The sequence below is a fragment of the Hyposmocoma kahamanoa genome, unplaced genomic scaffold, assembly GCF_003589595.1.
Source record: "Hyposmocoma kahamanoa isolate Upper Pololo Valley unplaced genomic scaffold, ASM358959v1 102, whole genome shotgun sequence".
NCBI lineage: Eukaryota > Metazoa > Arthropoda > Insecta > Lepidoptera > Cosmopterigidae > Hyposmocoma > Hyposmocoma kahamanoa.
This window is the reverse complement of record NW_020653337.1, coordinates 11,655,596-11,680,303: the sequence shown is the minus strand read 5'-3', so window position 1 is coordinate 11,680,303 and position 24,708 is coordinate 11,655,596. Positions and strand designations below refer to the sequence as shown.

The window sequence follows — 24,708 nt, the reverse complement described above, 5'->3', positions numbered from 1 at the left end:
GCGCAGTGGCAGTGCACCTCAGATCTTTGTGATTTAAAGGAGTGACTGGTACTACAACTGTTCCGGACAGGCGTATCGCTTAACACCAGGCGCACGATTTGTTCTTTCTGTCTCTTAGTATTAAAAAAAAAGCTAATTTCACGAAAATACGCAATTAGCGGGATTTACCTATTGAATTATACATTTTATACGTAATCAAACTGTTAGTCATCCATGCAAAGGAGTTGAAAAGTAGGTGTGTCCAATGCCGTTCTGAGCCTAGAATTTGAACTTTTCGTAACGACGCAAATACACAGAACGCAAATCTTATATTAAGCAAATAAATAACATTAAATAATAACACTATTAATACAACAAAATAAATATAACACATTTTAAAATTGACTCAAATAACTTTCACCGTGCTAACATTTGGAAACGGGAATAGACGCGTTTACATACGAATAGGTATTTTTCACACCTACCTAGTTTCCCGACGTTAAGGCCAGGTTGCACTGGCCGTGGTCAGCCCGTGACCGTTTATTCCCGTTTCCAAATGTTAGTACAATGCAATGCGAAAGTTTAAAAGTATATATAACTATCGCCGTGTTTAAATTTCTGGCTGATTTATGAGATCCACATGTCATATTATTAAAAAGACAACATTTGGTCCACCTGTTGAAGTGCATCTGAGTAAATATGCAATATACCTTCAATGTCTGTGTGCGTAATGTCTGGCCGGATACAGTGAAATTATACTTATTTTTGACCGACTTAAAAAAGAAGGAGGTTCTCAATTCTTTAGTTCTCAAGACTTTATTTTTTTGTGTGCAGGTATGTTACGCGATTACTCCGACATTTGTGAATCGATTTCGATTTTTTTTTTCTTGGAAAGGAGGTACCTTGTAGTGGGTATAGAAAATTTTCATTTTTCATTCCACGTTTCAAAAACCGAATATAGAGCAGCTGTTATAGAATTACTAAGTGCGACTGCGAGATCTGACACGGTATGCTAGAAGACGTCGTCGATTCGAATCCGACCGGATTGAAGGATTTTTTTCTGTTCGATCTTTGTATTAATAATTATAACAAACATGCAAATATTTTTCCCGGCGCGGGAGTCGAACGCGGGACCTTCGCGTGACAGATCAGCATGGCAACCGTTCGGCTACAGAGGCTGGGCCGAGAGGAATATTTGTATATGTAAAGTACCTATTGAATACAATTTCTTGTAAAATTTCGAGGAAAGTTTGTTTTTTTTCTATCGTGAAAATTATTAGAAACGTGTTTTGACACCGTATGAACAGTGTATGTACTATAGTATATCAGTGTATATATCCTCAATTTTCCTACATATTAAAGTGATTGATGCAACATTTTCACTGTTATGCGGAATGAACCAAAGCCATTTGAGGTAGTATAGACACTTAGGGTCGTATTCTAGAACTCTACGCAATGCTCAAGTCAGGACTTGAGTATGATTCAAAGCATTGAAAATCATACTCAAGTCCTTGCCATTAGGGTCGTATTTCCAGTGCTTGAAATCATACTCAAGTCTGCTCAAGTCCTGACTTGAGCATTGAGTAGAGTTCTGGAATACGACCCTAAATAACTCAATTTCTACAACAATGTTTATAGTTATTACGTTAGTTATGATAACTCTCGCTATCTGTCTCTCCCCACGCCTCCAAACATTCGCTCTATAAATTTGTGCCGTCAATTTATCAACATTCATTCTTTCTACATGACCAAACCATTGAAGCATCGGACTCACTATCCCGATCACTACATCATCTTTAATACCACAACGCTCTCTTACTACACTGTATTTTGTCTTTACTCATAATCCAATGTATGTACCTATATTATCACGCATCAACGCTTCTGTCGGCCTATTTCATTATAGCGTCAGGTTAATAACGCTGTTTGACGGCGTGACAGACAGACGGCCAGGTGGCCCCACGTTACTATTGTTACTTTTCATGCCAGTTTGATTTTTGAACGACATTTAAATTACAATAATAGGAGCTAGTTCAATTTTTTAGTTTTTCATTTTATAATAACGGATAAGTTTTTGTAGGGGATATACATGTTCTGTATACATATATGGAGTAGGATATGATTGTGCTTATACACAGAAAAAAAGGAATCCTACTAATAAGAAAGAGCAATTTCTCAAAATATTTGCTAATTCTGAAAAAATATTTATTAAAAGTAATAAAATATTGTCATTACAAAAATACTGCTTATCTTTTTCTAATACAATTTTACTCTTAACTTTATTCTTACTTTTAGACAAATACGTTCTCTTCAAGATTTTATTTCATTTCTATCAATTAATTGGACATTACATACATCAAGAAATTTTTACCTCTTACATCAAATTTAAATAATCTTAAATGAATTCAAAATTTCTTGGGTGTATTTTAAGAAAATATATTTTTAAACAAAAAAAGAAGTAGTTTCCTATTCAGATTAATATTCTAAATTCTAGAGTATATTTTTAAAGCAACATTTCGTTGCGTTTTCAGTCAATGTTGTCGTGACATGTCGATTACTTTTACTTGTGCTAGTAATCATAACAATATGTAGTATTTCTAGTTTGTTAGTGTGTTATTTGTTGTCATAATTTAAGAAATTTGGTTTCAGCATGAAATCAAACCACACTTGTAACAAGCACAACTTTAACATGCAATTAGTTCCATTGCGCCATTGTTAGATGGCATTAGTTGTACTCTGAAACGCGCTATCGTTTTGTTAACTTCAATAGAAGTCATCTCATATATTTCGAATTGTTAGTGCTTTCTGCCGCTGTAGCTTTTATATGGTACTGAACGGTACTCAAGTATTTGAGAAGATTCCGTCCTATTTCTGCTACTTTAAGGTTTGGCATTGAACTTTCACGCTATTGAGACGTACTGTTGGGTCCATAACCCTGTAAATTTACCCTTTTTGATATTAGAAAACATAAATCTACAGTCAAATAACCTCTCAATTATTCATTTTTTTCAAGTCGAAATCGGACGTTTCTAATAACTAATACATATTTTGTACAATCTAGAGTAGTTTTATTAACTTGAAGTAAATTAATTTGCCTTGGATTAAATAATTCTGTCTTATAACTAAAATACACTTTTGAGACGTTTTTTTTACTATTATCAAGTAAATATTCTCTAGCGTCTATAGGGAAAGGATCGTTTTGTTGGATTTAATAAATTTGTGTTCATAAAAAGAATTTTGTCTTTTTCTAAGTAATCTGTTTTTGCCGTGTACAGTAATGATAAAGTGAATCATATGACGACCTCGGTAGCCCAACGGTATATACTGTGGGCGGTGGATGAGGAGGTCCGGGTCCGATTCCCGGTAGGACCAAGTTGGGAAATGAGCTTTACTAAATTGGTTCTGATCTGGGTGTTTTGAGTAGTGGCCCAGATTGAATTACTAGTATTTATGTGGTCTGTGGTGAATTCCGTTGCTTTGGTGCCCATAGTACAGGGAATTCCCTAGTTTGAGACCAGGCAGTTGGTGTGGTTGTCTGGCACATTATTTTCTTTTTTTTATAATATCAAGTCACGGTACGAACAAGTCGTGCGCCTGATGGTAAGCTACACGCCTGTCAATGACAGTTGCAGTGCCACTCAAAGCTTTAAATCGCAAAGATCTGAGGGGCACTGCCACTTCGTTCGTCACCCTGAGACATAAGTTAACATGTGCCTGTAATTTCACCAGCACCCTTACCCTTCAAAACCGGAACACAGTAATGCTGACATTACTGCTTGGCGGCAGAAATAAGTAAGGTGGCAGTACTTCCCTGGACGAACTCTATCACAAGTTGCTCTTCTGCTATTAAAAATTTTGTTTTCCTGTTGGTTGGTTTTAGATATACTTACGGTTCGAAATTAAGTAAATCCGTTATGGTGTGTATCCATGTGGAGGGTGTATTACAATAAGAGCCTATTTCATTATTATTTTTTTTACTTACTTTAAAGAAAAAATATTGAACACACACAAGGATGAAATTAATTTTCAGAGATTTTAAACATTTCCGCATTGACAAGTCAACCAACCAATACAAGAATTACACGTCTTTAGAAACTAGAAACCGGCGTACAACGTCACTTATTGTAATGACTTAATTCATACTGAGATGTTGACACGTGTAATACATAATAATAACTCACTATTGACTTGAAAATTTTGAAACCATTTCTCATATCTGCTCTACCGCCACGTTTGTTCAATAAAAAAAAAAATCCAAACATTTGTACCAGTAGGTAAAGAGTAAAGCAAACAACGTATAAACCTAGGAGCAGTAATGAAGCGTTATTGAGACGATAATAAAAGCTAAATTGATTAGCAGTGCTCCGGCGCAGGTAGACAGCATTCCAAGGGACCCCCCCACCATGGCACCCCACCCCCCGCAGCCACCAACACGCGGGACTAGGGAATGTTTGTCATCATGTTAAACGCAGGTTTGAGATTCATAAAATATTTGATATATACTGCTTCCCAGACGCACCTACAGTAGAAATGGATTTTTCAAGTTGTATCGATATTGAATTTAAGATTAGGATTGTAATTCTTTGTTCATGACATTTATTTGAGAATTCCCATAGAGATAGATTTTATTTAGTATCTAAATGGTTTTATTACAGAATTATATGTTACAAAATTTTGACGTCTTATACGCACAGGCGTAAATTCAATCATATTTAACTAATGACGCAAAAAAGGACAGTTTGGTTTAAAGTTTCAAACTTTAGTGTCTTTTGTTTATAATATCAAGCGATGGAACGAACAATCGCCTGATAGTAAGCTGATAGTGGCAACCGGTAGCTGTGCAATGCGCAACGGGAAGTGAGCGTGCCTACAGCTCCGGCACCTATCTGGAAAATAGGGAGGGTACTGTACGTGCACCCGGGGCGGCTCACTCGGGGCACTAGCTTCTCGAGAACCGGATGACCTCGAGTGACAGAGGTCTGTGATAACCCTGTACACTGGCTGATCTGGGGTCAAAACCTGAATTTGTAAGGTTCCTGTGCGCGCACAGGTTATAGTGCCTTTCTCGTATATCCAAGGCTCGGTAGGGAGGGTCACTAACAAAATGTAGAAAGATATGGGGCTGATCTCAAACCTTTTTTTTATTTGCTAGCTATATAATCATGGATGGATCTTATCTGTGTCTGATGAACATGTATTAAATTGTTTGGAAATCAAGATATTACAATAATATCGATACCTCCAATGAACGCCAACTTAATATTTGGATTTTTTTTTGTAAAAAATTAATTTTTTAGTTCCTTGTTTTCGAATTTTGTTTTTTGTTACTTAATTTTTTTGCACAAAATTCGGGTAGCATAATATTAGTAAATAAATATAGCTGTTTACAAAAATAACAGAAAATAACCATAAAATAAAGTTGGCATAGTGTTCATTGGGGCAACCAAGACATTCTGCGAACTACCTCAGTCCTTTAACTTACAGTAAAACCTTGTTTGAGGTCATGATAGACGTGTCGTTGGCCGTACAGACAGATACTTTATTGGTTTTTTGTTGTACGCTGTTTTGTAGCGGTGATTTTTTAATTTATAATTTTAATTTAATATTTAGAGAACTTATTCAAATTATGTTAGTACTATATATATATATATAGTACATAATACATATATATAATACATAATATTATATATATATATAATATTATGTATTATATATAAAATATAATACACACACGACTAAAATTAATGTAACTGAATCATTAGATTAAGATAGGGATAATGCATGCCGTTGTCGCGATTGGCACTCTACCAACTAAATATTTACTACAACTGCAAACCAAGTCGAGTATTTACCTGGAACAAACACAAATAACATTTTATAACGTTTTCCTACAATTTGCACATAAATAAAGAATAGTTTCACAACAAAACATGTCATGTTTTATTATTAATATACAGACTTCGACCTTTGTATTATTAATTATAAAAAACTAGTGGAGTAATTTCACAAAAAAATATTGAATATCACGGCAGTAAGACATGGTGACATTTAATAAAATTAATACGTCTTATTTATTAGCAATTTCCAATGCCGCACTAAGGCTACTTGTATGCAATTAATCTGTGCATATAACTAAGGCCGAAAGCAAATGAGCGTAAAATTAATACGAGATCAAGGATACCATTAACTTTTGGCCGTCTATACAGGCATTTTATAACTCCGTGCATTTAATAAACACACCGCTCATGCTAATAATATGAGTAATATACGCCTTCATAAGAACTCGTTCAGAGAGTAAAATTGGATTTACGTCTGAAAATATTTTAATTAAGACAAATGTTGTCTAATGAAAAACGAACAGTATCATTAGTTAGCCGCTTATTGGATAAACGGCCTTGCGTTATATTTATTTCAGTGCGTTTCGGCCGCATAGAAACCATTTTACTGAGAGAACGGAGGCTGCGTGGGCGCACACGTATCCACCCGCTATAAATTTTAATACGACCGGCAATAAAAATACAACTAACACATTTCCTACACTTTGACTTGACCTGTTTACACAGATCAAAGCTGTTCAGAATAAAGTTTATCAAATCTCCCATCATAACTTTGTGAATTCGTAGAACGTATTATGACCTAGTTTTTTTTCCCGCTCAGTATGTTTATAATACCGCTTGCATACGCCTCCAGTTTGTCCTCTGTCCAAGAGAGTTATATTTCTAATTATTAACGAAAACATTTAAAATAAATTTATTTAAATACTTTATTAATCATACGTTTTATTGTACAGATGTATTTTTGGATCCTAATAAATAAATTGATATATTTAATTAATTTATAAATTCAAAATATTTATTTGTAGATTTTGTAATGAATATAAATCCAATAATATTATCAGACATAAATAATTTGTTTAATCCTTACGTTCCTTACGCTTGTTTACCTATTTATGTAGTTCGTTTGCCTTAAGGCACAGCATAGTGCATAGGTTATTAATAATTATATAATTAATAATAATTAATTAATTTATTATCTCAACACAAAGGAGCAGACATTACAATTAGGTAAAGACTAACAATATTAATATGTGGAAACCCTTGTGAGAGACTGGAGTCCTTACTAGGCAACTAGACCTGTATTACAGCTCACCAGGCCCTCACCCTCACAGACTAGTCTTAATGAAAACAAATCAACATACATTAGTGACGAGTTGTATATGGTTTAAAAAAAAAATGTATCTTGTGTTGTTTGTTTGCGTGTTTGTGTTTGTGTGTGTGTGTGTGTGTGTGTGTTTGTGTGTGTGTGTGTGTTTTGTGTGTAAGTGTATGTGGGTGTCAATTTAATGTACAAAATATTATATGAGAGCGGCAATAAGATTTTCTGTTTCAGAGTAATAGATCTTTAGCAACCGAGTAGATATAATATTTTTTACATTCGTATTTACTTAATTTGTAAATATCTAATGTAAAGTTTAATTTGTTATTTAAATTATAAATTGATTTATCCTATGTCGACAAATAAGTATATTTGAATTGTATTGAATGTACCAGTAACAACGAGAACGTATAGAGGTCGGTACGATAATATATTATTATCGTCTAATAACTAATAACATAATGAGGGATGCGAAGGCGTGCGAATAGCTATTAATTACACGTCAATTGGATGATAGGCCTGAGTCGGTAGCTAATTGGGAATTATACATGTATTTCCTTTAAAGTACGATCGGTTCGCGTTCGTGTATGACGTAAAAGGTAGAGCTCGTCCCGGCTGGGGTGACGATGGCATGCCTGCCGCGTTAAGCTGCGTACGGGGCCGTTCTCGCGTGGTGGTGCAGACGGGGCCGACCTCGCGTGATGGCATCTCAGCTTCATGAATGAACGTCAGTTGCACTTCTATTCAACCAGTTTGGTCGCGCACTGATTACCGTCTGCCCATTTAATCTTATCTACTACACGGCTTCGTATCGAAAAGCCACGTGGAGAAACGACAATCGAACGGCGACCTCCGGCTTGCGGGCGTCGCCCTACAAAAACTAACCATTGCCCGCCTCCGACGAGTTTCCTCTCTCCATTCACACCTTTTTATGAGTTTTTTTCGTGAATGAAGTCGTGTTCGGGATAATTATTGAATTTCGACAATTCGTTACGAATATCGATGAGCCGGAAGCCTATCGGCGCGGGTGATTGCATCAGGTGATCAAATTCCGACGTTCAGAAAGTAATTTTATGGTTTTTAAACTGAATTTTTAGTTTGATCGAAAATTACAGAAGGATATCGTAACTTTTACAGCGACAAACATTTAGGAATGCTTAATTTTTGTAAATATTTTTTTGAGAATATCATCAGAGTTTGTTGAATGACAATGACAATTTGCCCTGTACAAATGTATAACTTGAACATCATTAGTCCCTTTGTACATAAGCAAATACTACCTAGTCGCTCTAATGATTATTCGGTTCATGTAAACAGTAATTTCTATTGTAACTTGTGTCCACGAGAATAGGACGACAATTTGTCGCCGATAACTGTAATTTAAAACGTCATATTAATTTTGTACAAACAGTTGGTGCAGCGCGGTGGTATTAGAGCGGCATTATAGAACGAATCAGTGGTAATAACGCTGGGGATCTAATTAAATTGCCGCCGATAATAATGGCACTCGCTCCCCTTGCAGACCCCTCGACATTTATTATTCCTGCCTGCAACACGGCCCGGGAACATGGAGCCACGATAGAACTACCTGAGCATAACATAAAACCATACAATATATTTAAAAATAAAGTAATTTTTATTCATCGTTCCAAAAAATCGGGATATTATTTGTGTTGGAGGAGATCATAGGAAAAGTACAACACTCTCACGTTATTTATATAGTATCGCAGGAAGAACAGTGATTGGATCGACAGGAAATCGAAATTTAATTTCCTTAAGGTCGCTTCCCCGCGTCCGCGCCAGCTCTGCACATCGTGTCTACTGATGTCGGATTGCAATTCAGACCCACACCTTTATATTGTTATATCTCCATTTCATTGCTCGCGAGGGACTACATCTGCTCCCTCCCCGCGGCCCGCGCCCTACCCGCACCCTTCTCCCCACGTCCATTAGTGTTTTGTGAATGATTTAAAAGCTCTTTCGGATAACTACTCTGTAAGTGAGTAATTTAAGACTTACTCTTCCCATTTTATCAGTGCTCCCTAAATTTGAGTGCGCATTAAAACATTACGCCCGGGTACCGCGGATCTGGGCTCGAACGCAGCTGCTCGTGAAATAATTCACTTTGCTACATGAACTTAATGGATTTCCTACATGTTGTTTCTACTCCGTTTCAATAAAATTCGCATTTAAAGTCACGTACAAAATATTTCATTACGAATACAACATTTCAAAATATATTTTTCATATACGCTTATACTCTTTAAGAAATAATTAAACACACAAAATATGTAGACTGGTAGTATTGACTATTTAATTCGTGTGCGTAAGAATTATAAAGTGACAAATAAGCTGATAAGATATTTTATATCTTGGCGTTAGGTATGTACAGTCTAATAATTTTCTACTTCGATCCGCAACCACGAGCGTCATATCGTGGGCTATAACTCTATACCGGCGAAAGCGGAAGAAAATCCGTCATCTCCCGGTCGTAAACAATGCGCGCCGGTGTGTAGGTACATAGAAATGAGAGTTATGGTAATACATGCGGGATGGGGCGGTAATGATAAGATAACGCGCGCCCGCGGCCCGTCCGGAGATACGGCTCATGGACCGGCAGCACCGCGCCGCCGCCGCCGCCGCCTCTACACCCGCGCTCGCCACGCTCTCGCACAACACAACATTTTTTATTCGTGAAAAATTACAAAACAAAAACAAGATTTTACACTTAGCCGCTTATTTGGTGAATTCTCACCAAGCATGGAGGGGTGAATGATCGACGTTATGTAAGAGTTTCAAACTTAGTATACACTTTTCACAGTTCTACCTCAACACTGGACTTTTTCTTATTATTGTCGATATAGAGTCGTTTTTTTTTTTTATGGTACCAAGTGACAGGACCAACAAGTCGTGCGCCTGGTGGTAAGCGACACGCCTGCCCATACCAGTCGCAGTGCGGTACAGAGCTTTAAATCGCAAAGATCTGAGGAGTACTGCCAATGCGCACGTCACCTTGAGTAATAAGTTAACAAGTCCCTGTAATTTCACCCAGCACCCTTACCCTTCAAAACTGAAACACAGTAACGCTCACATTACTACCTATTTTGTAAAGTTAAAAGTAACAATAACTTACTACCGGCAACCATTGACCAACCAATGACTGCCGCAAATCGTGACAAGTTTTATGGTGTTATAAAGTGATTAATTGCCAAGCATGACAATTAATAGTCAACAATGAAAATTTTGTGGGTCATTATCATTCAACATTTTCTACACAAACGTAATTTTTTTTCATTAATTTGTTTAGCCTAGATGTTGAGGCAATGTTTTTTGTGATTGAGTCATTGGTTGGGAATACCCTCTTCGCACGTTTTGTCACTAAGTTGTAGCTGTCATCGCGTTTCGACAATACAGTAGATTGGAGTAAATTGGTAGATAAAAATAATTTATCTGTCTAAGAGTAGTTAACGAGCGGCGCGGCGGGGTTTCCTGCTCCATCTGCTTCCCCTGCAGACTGGGTGACGCCAATGACTATTATTATTGTAATCTTGAAATATTATTCATATAATAAGTACCGAAGTAAATCAAATAGGTAAATAATTTATTAGAACATACGAGTATATCAAATAAAAACAATTATTGTTTTTAAAATGACTTTACTACAAAATTATGTCGTTAATGAAAGGATTGCTCTTTAACAAATAATATGAATGATTGGAACGGAATAACACCTTTGTGATGATTTGAAAGAGATTTGAATCGAACTTTGCCACCACAACATCTAATTTATGCGTGTACTAATACACACATACAGCAAAAACATTATCAAACATTTTTTGTTGTTTTTATACGAAACAATAGCGAAAACAATTGACGTTCAAATGCGCGGTTGTAGGCGCGCCCCGTTATGAGATGCCCGCTAAAACGTAAGGCTATTTTTATCATGACGACATAAAATACCGATATCTATATTGTTGTAACTATTATAACGCCCTTTGGATCTTTTTTTGGATTTGGACAAGGAATAAGTCTGAAAATAGTCTTCATCTATAAATGATCTGTTATATTTTTCAAAATGGTTTTCTGAAGGAGGTCATTTTGTTCACGTGACAAATAATTTTAAAACAACATGTGTTATATTTACAATTCTGTGTACAAATTGTTCAAACGTTTTGTTTAGGGTCTCAAACGAAATACTGTTACCCCTGCACCAATGTACTGGTTCCATTTCTTTCAATTTTGTTTGTTACACTAGAAACGCGACACTAAAACGATATTAACGCAGATATATGGCATTTGGTAGTAGGGTGTCTCCGGAAGATCGTGGTTGATAAGACGCGCAGGGAAACGCATTTCACGGCACGAAGAATAGCAGGTAATTGTAAAGAGGGTCTGAAGCGCACCTTACGCATTGATAATAGAACTTAATTTAGTGGTTAGCTGCTTAGCCGTTCATTACCCACAATAACTCCTTCACGGGGTACCTACGCGATAAAACACGTTACGGCCTATTAAAATTATATCTCGTTGTATGAGCTTACGATAGGAGCGGCAGTGACGGCTACAGTTGTAATATAAATGACTTAATTAACATCAAATTAATCGGCAGGGGAACTGGCAATGGTTATTATTGCACTAGGTTCAATTTACATGTCATGTAGTTTCGAAGACAGTGAAATAGTAATGTTATAGTGTCAACGGAAACCTAAAACGTAACATAGGTAGTTCCGATCACAACATAAGCGATATCTATTAAATGGAAGTTAAAATAAAGCATAATAAATATTAAATACGCTTTGCATTCAAAGTGAGGATTTAAGAATTATATATAAACCGTTATTCTTTCAATCCGTTTCAATAGGCGAGAAGTCTTTTCATCGCACTGACCCAGTGAACTTGTCCTCACCCCAAGTTGGTAAAATACCGTAATTGATTGCATCGATGCGAGCTCATTTGGTTGATTGTACGGAGCTCCAAATTGTGTATTTAACGTATGGGAAGAACGAAGCACCCTCGTGAACTGTTGCCAATTTGGGGCCACCCCTCTGACGGGAACACTGTAAGGGTCTCGTCTGTTTTTATTGCGATTCTATTATTTATTTACTTTCAAAATACGTAAAAGCATACATCGCTTTACCATTGATTACTATACATTATTAAAACAGTGCTTAAGTAATACATTGTTTCGTTTGAAATATTAAAGATTGAATTCCGTTGCAGAAATTGTATTTTAAGTTTATAATTGAATGCGTTTTGGATTGAGTTAAGTTGAGTGTGTCGCAAAACTGCGATACATAAAGGACCAGTTGCTATATTATCAATGAGCAAATATCGTTGTGCCGATAAGATAATTCGAAGGAGGTTCGCCAACGACGACGTGGGAATAACCGGAGATATGGCGTAAACACGCCTTAATTGCAAACGTTTGTGTGCAAATTATACGGCTTTTTTGCCACAGGTAGCGCATCACCAACCAAACTCCATGATTTAGTTTTATTGTTGGTTGTAACCAATTTAACAATATATGACGTATAGGGAATAAGACCTCCAATCATTTTGCATTGTGATACTGGTTTAAAAATATTTTTTATGATAACGAAATTGTTTAATGAATGTTACACACAATTCACTGTTTAATGCTCGAGATAAACGTATGCGCATATTTGATCAGAACTGAGGGATTTTGCAGGAAGCGCGCATTGAATCCCGGGATTGGCCGGTATCTATATAGATCTAAATTTAGAGGCAATCGCTCGTTTGATAATATAGGTCACTGTGATGTCACTGAGAGTACTTGATATCCATTAGTATTTGTATTCAATTTGCAAACATGTTTCGCAAGATTACAGTTTCCACTTATTGCAACTGTAGACAAATCCCTTGCTAACACCTACTGATTAAATAGTAGATAAGTTAAAGTAAACTCTAAGGTATTCCTGTCAATAGGTCATGGATATAGTCAGTCGTCACCAGTAGTAACAGATGGCTCATTGTGTTTAGAACTAGCGATAAGGCATACCTTTTACTGAATGCTAACTGTAGAACATTAAATAACATCGTATTTTAAAACACACTATTATATACTTATGCAGGATTTCTTGTTCCAATCAACGTACAGAATGAATTTCCTAATACGCTTCTTTTATATTTTACACGATGCGATGTTTGTATTATCACCAGTGATTCAGCTTTTGGCTCGAAGCTCAAAGTAAATACAGTATTGTCTTCACCATTATAAAATTTAATAACAATAATGACTCAGTCGTATGGTTAAATCAAATTACATCGCCCACTATATAGGAAACAATGAAACAAAATACAAAGGTTAAACATCTATAGCGTTTATAGTCGCGATTAGTACAAGACAATGCGGTGGAACAAGCGTCGGCGCAAAACTGAGAACTTGTAGGGTAATCAATCAACGATCATCCCTCCCCTCTGTCTTTACGTTACACATAATTAATCACTGTATATAATTAAAATTCTCGATGACAAGGCACGATCACCGCAATATTCGTCAGGGAGCTGCTACAGCAAGGATTGTCGCATCTTAAGATTTTTTTTCTTAACCCTTCAATTGTAAAGTATTTTTTAAAGATTTAATATCTGACACGACTTTGGTATCCTTTAAGGGATAACTTCTACACGACAATGTCACTAAGATAAGTAGAGAACAATGAAATGTTATTACATACTATTTTCAAAGCAAAACTTACTAACAATGTTAGAAGAAAGCAATATTGAACTGTAACTAAATTAACATGTGTACATTGATGTGGCTGCGAAAAGGGACAGCGAGGATAATCCTCGCTCCTTGTTAACTATTTGAGCACATCGTCACTAGCTTACAGTAATGAGCCACAAGATAGCGTTAGATTTGAGGCGCCTGCCGCGTCTACCGCGGTGTAATTACCTAGTGACTCAGCACGGCTTTGTTCGCCCTGCATAGGATCCGCGAACAAACTTGTTTTAATTAATTTCGTGTCTCGAACAAGCCTTTAGGTGATTGTTATCTACTTAGTTGCTGTTAGCACTCCGGACGCCCCGATAATGAAGCAACATATTGTTCGAAAGTCAAGTTGTGGTTTTGATAGCGTAGAACAGAAACTGCGTTATGAGCGCAAGTATGTACGTCGAAGCAAGTCAATAGAAAATATGATAGCTACGAATATTTACAATACTTCTTTACTGGTCGCCTTTCAGGGGATGTTAAATGTTCAAAATGTTGTCAGATCATTCTACTGTATTCTATATGGCTGCTAATATTCTCCTCCTCATGCCATTCAAAGGTATCATAGACTATTTTCGGGCAGCGCGCAAGGTGCAGGTAAAGCGCCTTGTTTAGGTTTGTTGTTTGGCGCGCCCGTAGCCATGGCGACCGGTGAAATATGGGCCCTGTCTTTACCTCGCTTATTGCTGTTATTAGCCAAGGATAGCTATTAATTTGAACTCCTATTACAATTCTACCTCTGCAATTACGCTATTTTTACTGAGAAATGTTTTTAACTGTGTTGAAAAACTGAATGAATTTGCTTTTTGTTTATTTTAAATAATAATTGTATTAATATAAATTCAATGAATGAAATGAAAATTGTATAAAAATAAATTATTTCATTCATATTCAGAAGCAATTAAAAAGCCATTAAATCAACCAATATCTCATAATTGTTCGTCAGAAAAACTTTGATAGCGATTAAGACACGTACAATTCATAACGGCCCATATAAAAGCCGGTTTAAAAAACAATAATTAGTGCCAATTACGACAGAGAATTCTCTCAACAATCAAATGGGATGACTGGCATAAGTCGAGAGGCCGCACGCGGAGACGAATTAAGGGAACACCCTCTCTTTCACGACAACGAAACTACATTTTCACATCTGGTCGTTAGATGTTACTTTTTAACTAGATTCAATGTTACTTTTTAACTCGTCAATATCATTCTAGTAAATCAAGCGAATGTCTCCCGAATTTGGTGGTTTCTCATACAACACAAGTACATTCGATAGCTGTTACAATGTCGTCAAGTGGGACATTAGAATTTTTTTAAGTGTATGGTTGTTACTTTTAACATTTAAGAGTTCTACAGCGATTAATAACCAGCTCCTTAGAAGCTTTTACTTTACTACTCGTTTAGTTTAGATATAAATTAAGGTAACACGGAGTCGTTTGAATTCTGAACGAGTTCTTATGAGGCATTTAGGTTTTATTCTAAATAATTTGGAGGCACTAATTTAATACCAGATAATTGTCTTTAAAGTGTCCCTAAATTCCTTAAACAATCGTTAGTTTCCATATCCATTGGACTGTCTTTCCGACAAGACAAATAAACGATGGTTGACTCTGTTTATTTTTGTATGAGAGTTGAATTGCTTCTTCCCAGAATAGTTGGTAACATGGATAATCGTTCTGTAAATAGTTCCAGCGAATATAAATACTGGCGCTTGTAACGATTAATACTGTCATAATAATGACGAAAATATTAATCTCGTATCCTTGACGTTTAAAATAATAATAGATGAAAGTTTTTAAAGTTATTTTCATTGTAGGCAATCGAATAAAACGTTCTTAGACTGTAAATATTTGATAAAATTCCACCAATTTGTGGACAGCGCGTAATACAATAATAATAAGAATATTACAAAGAGACGTGAGAGGTTCTTTTCCGCCAAACGGATAAGTAGGCAGCTATAAACCTGTAATAGAAACCGGTTTAGCCAATGTGGACTTACGGACTGGGGAGAGGGCATGCGATATCAAAGCAGGTGTTCCACTATGAGCCTACTGCCTCAATGAGAATTCCAACTCGAGCCTTAAATGGTTTGTCTGAGATTTAGTTCACCATATAAACATAATTTAAGTCAGCAAGTAGGGACGCTCATGGGATTAAAGTTTGAGAGTATTTTAAAGTTAAACCCCTAAGAAATAGTCCCGAAGAATTGTTGAGAAAGTTTTGGGACGACAAAGTTAGCATCACCATCGGCTATGATTCTTCCATCAGCATCGCAGTAAAGACAGTTAGAGAAGACGAGAGGCTGGCGTGTTTATAACGTGTGTTTAATCACATAGCAGAGCCGGCGCGCGGTCCCTTACCGGCCTGCGCCTGAATAATGGATACAATAATAATATGAGCTGACTCAATGGTATTATACTCTGAGCTGACCAGTCAGTGAAGGCATTCAATGCGGAAATGCACACAACGGCTCAAAATTTTCTTCTTATAAATACCATTGGTTCTTTGCCTCTAACCGGCTTGAAAAAAGGAGGAGGTTCTCAATTCGATTATTATATATTGTGTGTATGTTACTCATTTACTTCCGACATTTGTGAACCGAATTCGATGATTCTTTTTTTGTCGAAAAGGGGGTACCTCAGTAGTAGTCCCATTCAAATTTGAAGAATATATTAACACACAACACCTTACCACCACACATAACACCTCTAAGGTTGGCAAATCTGGGAATGAATCCGATTTATTGGATTTCACCCACTCACCGATTTCAATAAAACTTGGCAAATAGATGTAATTCCACAAACTTTTGAGGTTGGTTTTTTTTTATAATAAAGTTATAATAATCACAATAACCTTTCGTTTGTGGCTCGGATATCCCTCTCTCAATATGTGGTTTTATCAGGAGAGCAGGGGAGCGCAACACTTGTTCGCTCTGCATAGAATATTCTCACTAAACAAACATTTTGTAGGTAAATTTAAATATAAAAATAAATTGTGTGAAAAAAGCTATACTAAAACGTTCCATCATTTGAAACAAGCTTTTCGAGTTTGCGGAAATTAACTATACAATGAATTACAATTAAAGATACATATTACAATTAAAGATAACATAACTTTCTATAAGTGTCTGTGGCACCAAACTGTGCAAGCTTTATTTGCATAGTAAGCGAGTTTAGTTGCTATTTAAACATAAGGAACTAATGTGTAGGTAGAGAGTCAGCCAACCGGAACAGGTTATGTTGTACTATGTTCTTGCTAAGTAAAATACTTAATGGTTACCTGTGTATCACTTTGAACACCACTCGCATTTAAAATGTCTTTGTGTGAATCGTCGATTATTCTTTAATGTTTTTTATTAGGCGCTTCTATAATTCCGTTGGATTTTTAGTTTATTTGCCATTATTTTAATTGCTGACGTCATAAGGTTTACGGGACTAACTTTATCTCATTTAGGGTTCGATACTGTTATTGTTTCAAGTCTAAATGAAGAGATAAGTACAATTTGCATCTAGATATATGGTATATTTAGATGAGGGTGCAGCAGAATGCGTTTAATTCGTTAATAAATCAGACTGCGGGGTAGTAGGGGTTCATTAGATGGATCGCCCCAGGCCTTCCGGGGTGTCCTGCGCACTCTATCCGTACTTCTGTCGCTTGATGCATTTGATTTGGCGACAGCAATGAATGATGGATGCATCGCTATATTGATTTCTGGGTAAAGGTGTGCCTTCAATGCCACGGCAATGCACACGTCCTTTAAAATGTATATCGATGCATATATATGTAATATAGGATGTAGATGTTTACCTCACTTCTACCTTTCGTCGTCTTAGAGTGAATACCTCGTATGTGATTTCTATGTAATTTTTTAGGACGGAGATAAAAATGTGGTGTAAAATGTAGTAAATGCAATAATGTTTGTAGTCAGCATTTTAATTGGTTAAATTATACCTCTTTCAGATACTATATTACTTTAATAATATATTTCAGCAAGAAGTTAAAAAGTTTTTCTTCAACAAAAATCAGTAAAGACGAACTATGTGAAAACGCGTATGCGAGGTTTTCACTCTAAGGCGACGCTTTGTAAATATTATTGTTTTGTAAATAATAATATTAATATTTGAAATTGTATTCCATGTTACAAATTTTCGAAATTAGAATTTTATAATGGACGTTTTTTAATAATTTAGTCTAAGTGGTTAGACTTCTTATTATTTTGCCCCATGTTTCTTTGGTATGAAACCTTGTCACTATTGATAATTAAAGTAAATAACCAAGAAATATTTAAAATCTGTTTTGAGATGTGTTTGTTATTTATTAAGTAGCTTTATAATGGGTATTTAACGTGAAATGAGTAATTAATTGGCTCTCATAACTTCGGCTTATCGCTGGCATAAATTAAGGTGGATATTCGCGCGCGGCCGCCTCGGCTACGCACGTAGTGAAACTTTTAATTGCATTCAGCTCTATCACTGTCGGTGTCGTCAACAGCAGAAGTTATTATGAGCAGCTTCACTCATTCTACTCATCATAGACATTATAACCTGTATTGTCATAGCATTTAAGATTTCCATTGTCAATGGTTTATGTTTTCTCTTTCGTTTTTACCGAGTAAGTCATCTTTTGTAGGCTTAGCACGAAACGGCGCGACTTGCGCGAGAGCGACATAAAGCGCGAGATACTGCCATACTCGTTCGTGCTAGCCCTGCTGCTGGAGGGTTTTTAGCCGAGAGTGGGCAAGCAAGACGGCTTGTAAAATAAAGAAAGACATACTAACCGTTTCTTCCAACGAATATAATGATACTACTCAAGGAATGTGCTGCTAGATATACCCGTCAGTGAAAAAAATTAAACATTTTAAAATTAAAATTGTCGCCGTATATCCGTTGCGGGTTGCACAAACATAACACAATGGAGGCCAGGACCGGACGAGAGGACTCATTAATTTAGATGATTGTACAATTATCTAAATATAAGCGGAGCGAGACGCCCAAGGGGGAGGGGGCACTCCAACCCGAAAAGGAGGGGAGGGGTGCGGGCACTCGTTTTTAATTAAACCAGCGATGAAATGAAGTGGTCCGTATAATATTGCTTAGACATGTTTTAAATTAATTTTAACCCGTCTTATTAATACCATTGCTTAATTACTGAATAATTAGTCAATAAGATACAAAACTTTAATTAGATTTTTATTACTGACGGTACATCTCTCTACTTAATTTTAATAGATATTTTGGACATAATTATGCATCCAGGCGTTGATATGTTTAAAAATTGTAGACACATCCAAATCTAGAATTTTCCTAGTGTCATACATAACACAGTCTTCATGACTGTTGATGTTGTGATTTTAACTGTTTTAACTTAGCTGTTCACTTATTCATGTCTCCACATGAAACAAATTATGAGTCATTGTGATGTATAAAATTGGCTTAAGGATTCAATAATATTATATGCAAACCCTCTGCGGGATGGAAGGCTCTATTCGTGCCGACACAGAAGGGTTGTGCGCCTATCTTCTCTATTTGTTTTTCGTTAAAGCTTTAATTAAAAGTAGGTTTATTTTAAAGAAAATTGATGTTCAAAGTAAATAAATCCTCGATGGTTTAATTATCTCTTTGTAATTGAGTTTTACCTGATGATAAAATAATTAGTGCGGTGCTCACAAGTTGCTTATTAATTAATATTTCGAAGATCATTGAAACTCTATAGAGTGGTGACGTCTTCTAACATTTAGATTTAATTGATATTCGATTGCTTAGTCTCAGCGACTGTTTATTTTGTAATTCAATTCAAAGGAATTCAATTCCTGTTTACTTCCAAAATCGATTTCTAGTAACTACGTACCTATTTCACTTGTTTGCTTTTTTAAATTCAAACTTGTATTTATATTTGTACAATAATATCTATAGGTATCATTATCGGTCATTACTTTCTGTCCTGTTTACTTCGTAACCTTAGCAATGTCGTCATAGTTTGGCTTATCCAGTATTAGATAAACATTGACAGTTCTTCAAGTTTCGACGTAGTTGTGCTTTGTAAACAGAAAGCAGAGAAAGACGTGCACGTGGTTTCTGCAAGCCGTTGTGTCTCAACGTCTCGCCCGGTCCGCCTGCCAAACACCCGCTGGCCGTCTCACGTAGCCGGCTAACCTTCATGGCGCTGCCATTTCTACAACTAGCAACTACCCTATTGTCATTCATCATAACATGTCTCTGTTATACTTTACTAGATGATCTACACCTGTTTACAAACACACCGGTATCAGTTCCAAACTAGTGCGTATGTTTTGATCAACCAACGCTGTCTTCTCTCGACTCTAATAAAATAGTTACCTAAAGGCTTTGTCCTTTTGGGTCTGTCAACCACGCGTCCAGGCTCAGCGCCTCGATGGGACCGCCGGGTCTCCGGACCGGCACGATGCACCAAACAAAAAACTCAACAATAACAAAAAAACACAATAAACGTAGGAACTTAACAAACTACACCGCTGACAAGTTCTGTACCCTTCGAGTCCGTGAGGATAACAGACTGAACACATATAACTTTCTTGCAAAACTTTAAAACAAAAACTGTGGAAGAACTTCGAAAAAAGTAGTTATGATTGTGGGGACCGACGACACCTCCCCATACGGCGTTACGGTCGCGACTGAGCCATGCGGTTGCTCGCGGGGCGGGGAAGGGGGGAGCTAGCAGGGGGCGCCGGCCCCGCGCCTCCGCGGTATTATTTGATTAATTCGCCTCCCCCTTGTATACTCGGTGAGTCGTTACGAAGAACGACGTTAAGTTTTTAAATTTCAGTGAGAGGACAACAACCTTCACCTACTATTTCATACTTTAATTGAATTCATTAAGATCGGTGGTCGCGGACAAAGATTAGACGTTAATAAGCAAACACTCAAGGACTCGTCCCGTTCTTGGTTAATTACGGCAGTCGTGGTGCGCCGCAGGAAAAAAATCGTTGAAAATTAATGAGTGGTACGGAGGAACGTAAGATCCCGCTAATTGGAGTGCATTTGCATACTGAAGTAAAACAAAGACGGAGTGAGTTATTTTGACGAAGTCAGATGATTGCGAACAAAACCACTAACAACGCAACCTTTCTGCAGACGCGGTGTGGCGATGTCAGACAAGAATATGACTGCGATGAACGAGTTATGTTTAGTATATGTGAACGACGAGTTAATGTTGACAGTTATATAATTATGACAACATTGAACTAAATCTTACATTCGGAGATAATCCCAAGTTTCTATCTTATAGTGTTAATATTATACAAACAGCATTTACTACTTACCCTAAGACAAGGGACACAAATAAATAAAACTAAAGAGGAAAAAACTTACACATCACTCGCGATAGCTGCTAAGATAGTCTCCATGAATAAATCTTAGGAGGCTCTACCGAAATACATACACTATACAGGAAACTCGTTTCATGTCTCGCGTCGGGTTACAAGAAAGAGGTCGGGCCCAATTTTGGTTGATTTAATAATTTTGAAATGGGGATTATCGGAGTAATTTGGCTTAGCGATCGATCAGTGCAGCGCAGGTGTGCTTTGGGCTTGCGCGTACGCACCCTGTCCCTAAGACACCATCCTATTAAGATGACATAATAGGAATGTAGAGTAATTCACAAACCGAAATTCAATAGCAAGGCGTTTATTACATTAGTTAATTTTGTTAAATTGCCATTTATGTAGAACAGTTGTGTTTCTTTATTTTTCTTTAAATGTAGAGATACATAATTTGTGTGTTATTAAGTGTGAATTTTATTATTACTTGTAATTTCGTAATAATGACTTCTCACAACATTTTCCTTGGCTCATTTTAAAACGCATCAAAAGTATAATTAGGTGCCCGCCCATACAAAATTTAATTTAAAAACTGATTAAAGTACGAGTTGGTGAATAGTTTTCATGCTACAGGTATCAGTATCTGGTACGAGAGGCTTGAGCGAGCTCCGGCCCGAAATTAATCTTTGTTTAAAGTTAATGGACCTTATTAATCACGGGTATTATGTCTAGATGAATGTGGTAATCGGTGACTCAGCCGAAAGATATCAAGCCTTTTATTACGAAAACAAATGCTCCGTTACACAACCTGTTCGTTATTCTACTTGCTATTAGAGAGCCTCAGGACAAGTAAAACTCACCCTTATATCAATCGAGTAAGAGTTCTGAAATAAAATATTTGAAAACCAATGCGTAGATTAGAGTGACAGGTGAATGCCATGCTATTAATATTGTGCATTTTAATTGGATGCGTTAATGATAACTTATTATTAGTGACACCAAATTCGCCAGGAAGTTAGAATTTTTATTACCCAGTAGGTTTAATTAAATTTAAATAGAAATAAGATACTGATTGGCGTTTTTGTAATTTATTTATAAAATTGAACAAACATGTGTGAGCATAAAATATTTATGTATCTCTGAAACGTGTACGAGTAAGGTATCAAATTATGCGTTCGTTTATTTTTATGAAGGTCCAGAGTGTATTTATGTGTTTATTCTTCTCTTAATTTATGTTTAAGATGTTTAATGACGATCATTTCCATACTCAATGTGGAGGCAGGTAGGTGCTTATATCTTAATTATGGTTACCATTAACATAGGCCAACTTGGCTGTTGCATTGGCGGGGTACGTAAATGAAATGTCGAGTCGTTACAGTGCGTGGTGCGAACGAAACAAGGGTACAAATTAAGGCGGTAGCACACTGCACCTCTGCAGTTACGGGTGGGGCTCTGGCGGTCACAATACGCCAAATGACGGGCGCCCGGTACGCAAATGAAGAATATTGTCGGCCACTGTGAATACTCCTTAATGACGCACAGACGGTCCCGCCTGAGCCACTACACTAGAAATATCTCCCACACTACCATTTGCGCGATTGTTAACTGTTGATTCGTATTATTATTTGGATTGTTGAATGTAAATATAAACTGCAAGCTTTCTTTGGAAATGTAGTAGTTTTATATTTAGAACTTTTAGCTTTTATTTTAAATTTTCCAATATATAGCTGAGTTAAAAAAATAAAAAAAATACCTAACAAGTATGAAAACTAAAACGGAAATAGGTTATATAAATATCTCTTTTAATAACATTTATACATAATTGGAATTTTTTTTTTTTTTTTTAAATAAATAAATAAATAAATAAATAATAACGCACACACTCAACATAGCCCCGCACTAGGGAAACCCTGTGTCGCGGGTACCATGGACACACACATAGACAACCACAAATTACACCCAAACTCACGAGAGAAGTAATTGTAGGCCATACAACTATTTCTCCCGGCCCGGGAATCGAACCTGGGACCTCTGCGTGGCAGTCCGGTATGGTAACCGTTCAGCCACGGAGGCAGTTAAATTGTTTTTTAAATTGTTAACGTTACACGGCATACAATTGTTTATTATCACTATTAAAGGACAATGTAAACATATTTTAAAATTATCCACTACAAACATTCAGTTTCTGTACAAAGCAAATGATGTGAAAACATTTTATCGTACCATCCAGTTGAGTAACGATTCTAATTTTCTCATATTTGTCGTTCCTTTTAACGTCGCGTTCTTTAAATAGTAAGAATTCTTGGAATGAGATGTTTTATTCTAAATCGTAATGTGATTTCATGTGTATTTTCTTGTACAAACACACATATGATCGCTTATATTTGAAATCTCAAACTACGTTATAGTCTGCAGTTAAGTGTATGCCTTGCAAATAATAATATTAAAAAGCTGAAAAGTTAAAAAAAGTGCTGGATAAAGACTTTTTACGAAATTCTTAAAAAAACATTCTTACCGTTTTACTTCACTGCACTGCGCCGTCACCATATGCCTCCATATGTCCTACTATTGAGTATAGGTGTCCAATGAGAACACGACTTACCTCATAATCCACCATGTTGGTCAAAATAATATTCTTAGAATGAATTGGCGAGAATTTTAAATGTCTTCGAAAATTATTTTGTCTATTTATTTCATATAGTCTGATGAGGTTTCATTTTGTTTTAAATGTTTTAAAACATTTTCAGCGTTGGAATCAGTATATGAATTGAATAGGCTATATAAATATAGCTGGGACCAATCCTAAACATTCAACCGGCGTAACATCCAACTCCAATATTATTTACTTTTTAAGTGACTTTTAATGGTAATTTATTATATGCAAGTATTACTTAATGTTCCGACTAAATTATTTATCAAATTGTTGTGAAAAATAATGTTCTACAAAATGTAAAGAAACATTTTTATTTTCATTTATCAATTGCGGTCATTATGACCGTAGTAGTAGGCAGTAGGTACTATTTTAGTTTCCCACAAGTAAGTGGTCGCAACAAAAAGAAAAATACAGCTAGAGATCCAAACGAAAGACATTAGCAACAAAACAAACTTGCATGATTCATTGTCCTCCCTGTCACACGTAGGGCAAAGTAACAAGTACAGAGTCATTACGTCAAAGTCTTTAAGAGCCGTAAGCTGCGTGACAAGCAGGTGGAGAGATTTACGGTGCACGCTTGACCCAGACCTCTGCACAAATTGCCTTTACAAAGGAGGCGTCGACGCGACTCAAGACGTTTGACCCCAAATTTAGCCTTGCAGCTGTCGATATGGACTTTATTTAAATCCGCACTCGTTTTTTGGTATAATTGCCATTTATGAAGATTTTTTTAGCATCAAGATTATTACTTTTACATAATATATAATATTTTTGTAAGTACTACACTCTTTCCATTAAATCTCGCACACATATTAAATAGTGAAAATTTATCGAAGAAAAATAAAAACAAATAAAATGCAGATATTGATCTAACGATACTATTTTGTAATTTGC

The 24,708-nt window shown here is 36.3% G+C and overlaps 1 protein-coding gene across 1 annotated transcript in view; it reads right to left on the bottom strand.

The window, feature by feature from the left end:
- LOC113235419 (LIM domain transcription factor LMO4) overlaps window positions 1-20,480 on the bottom strand; it is a 115,050-nt gene extending 94,570 nt beyond the window's left edge. The window contains exon 1 of the mRNA XM_026471104.1: window positions 20,203-20,480. The gene's annotated coding sequence lies outside the window, so the exon portion shown is untranslated. The remainder of the gene's footprint in view (window positions 1-20,202) is intronic.
- Between the last annotated feature and the right edge of the window lie 4,228 nt (window positions 20,481-24,708).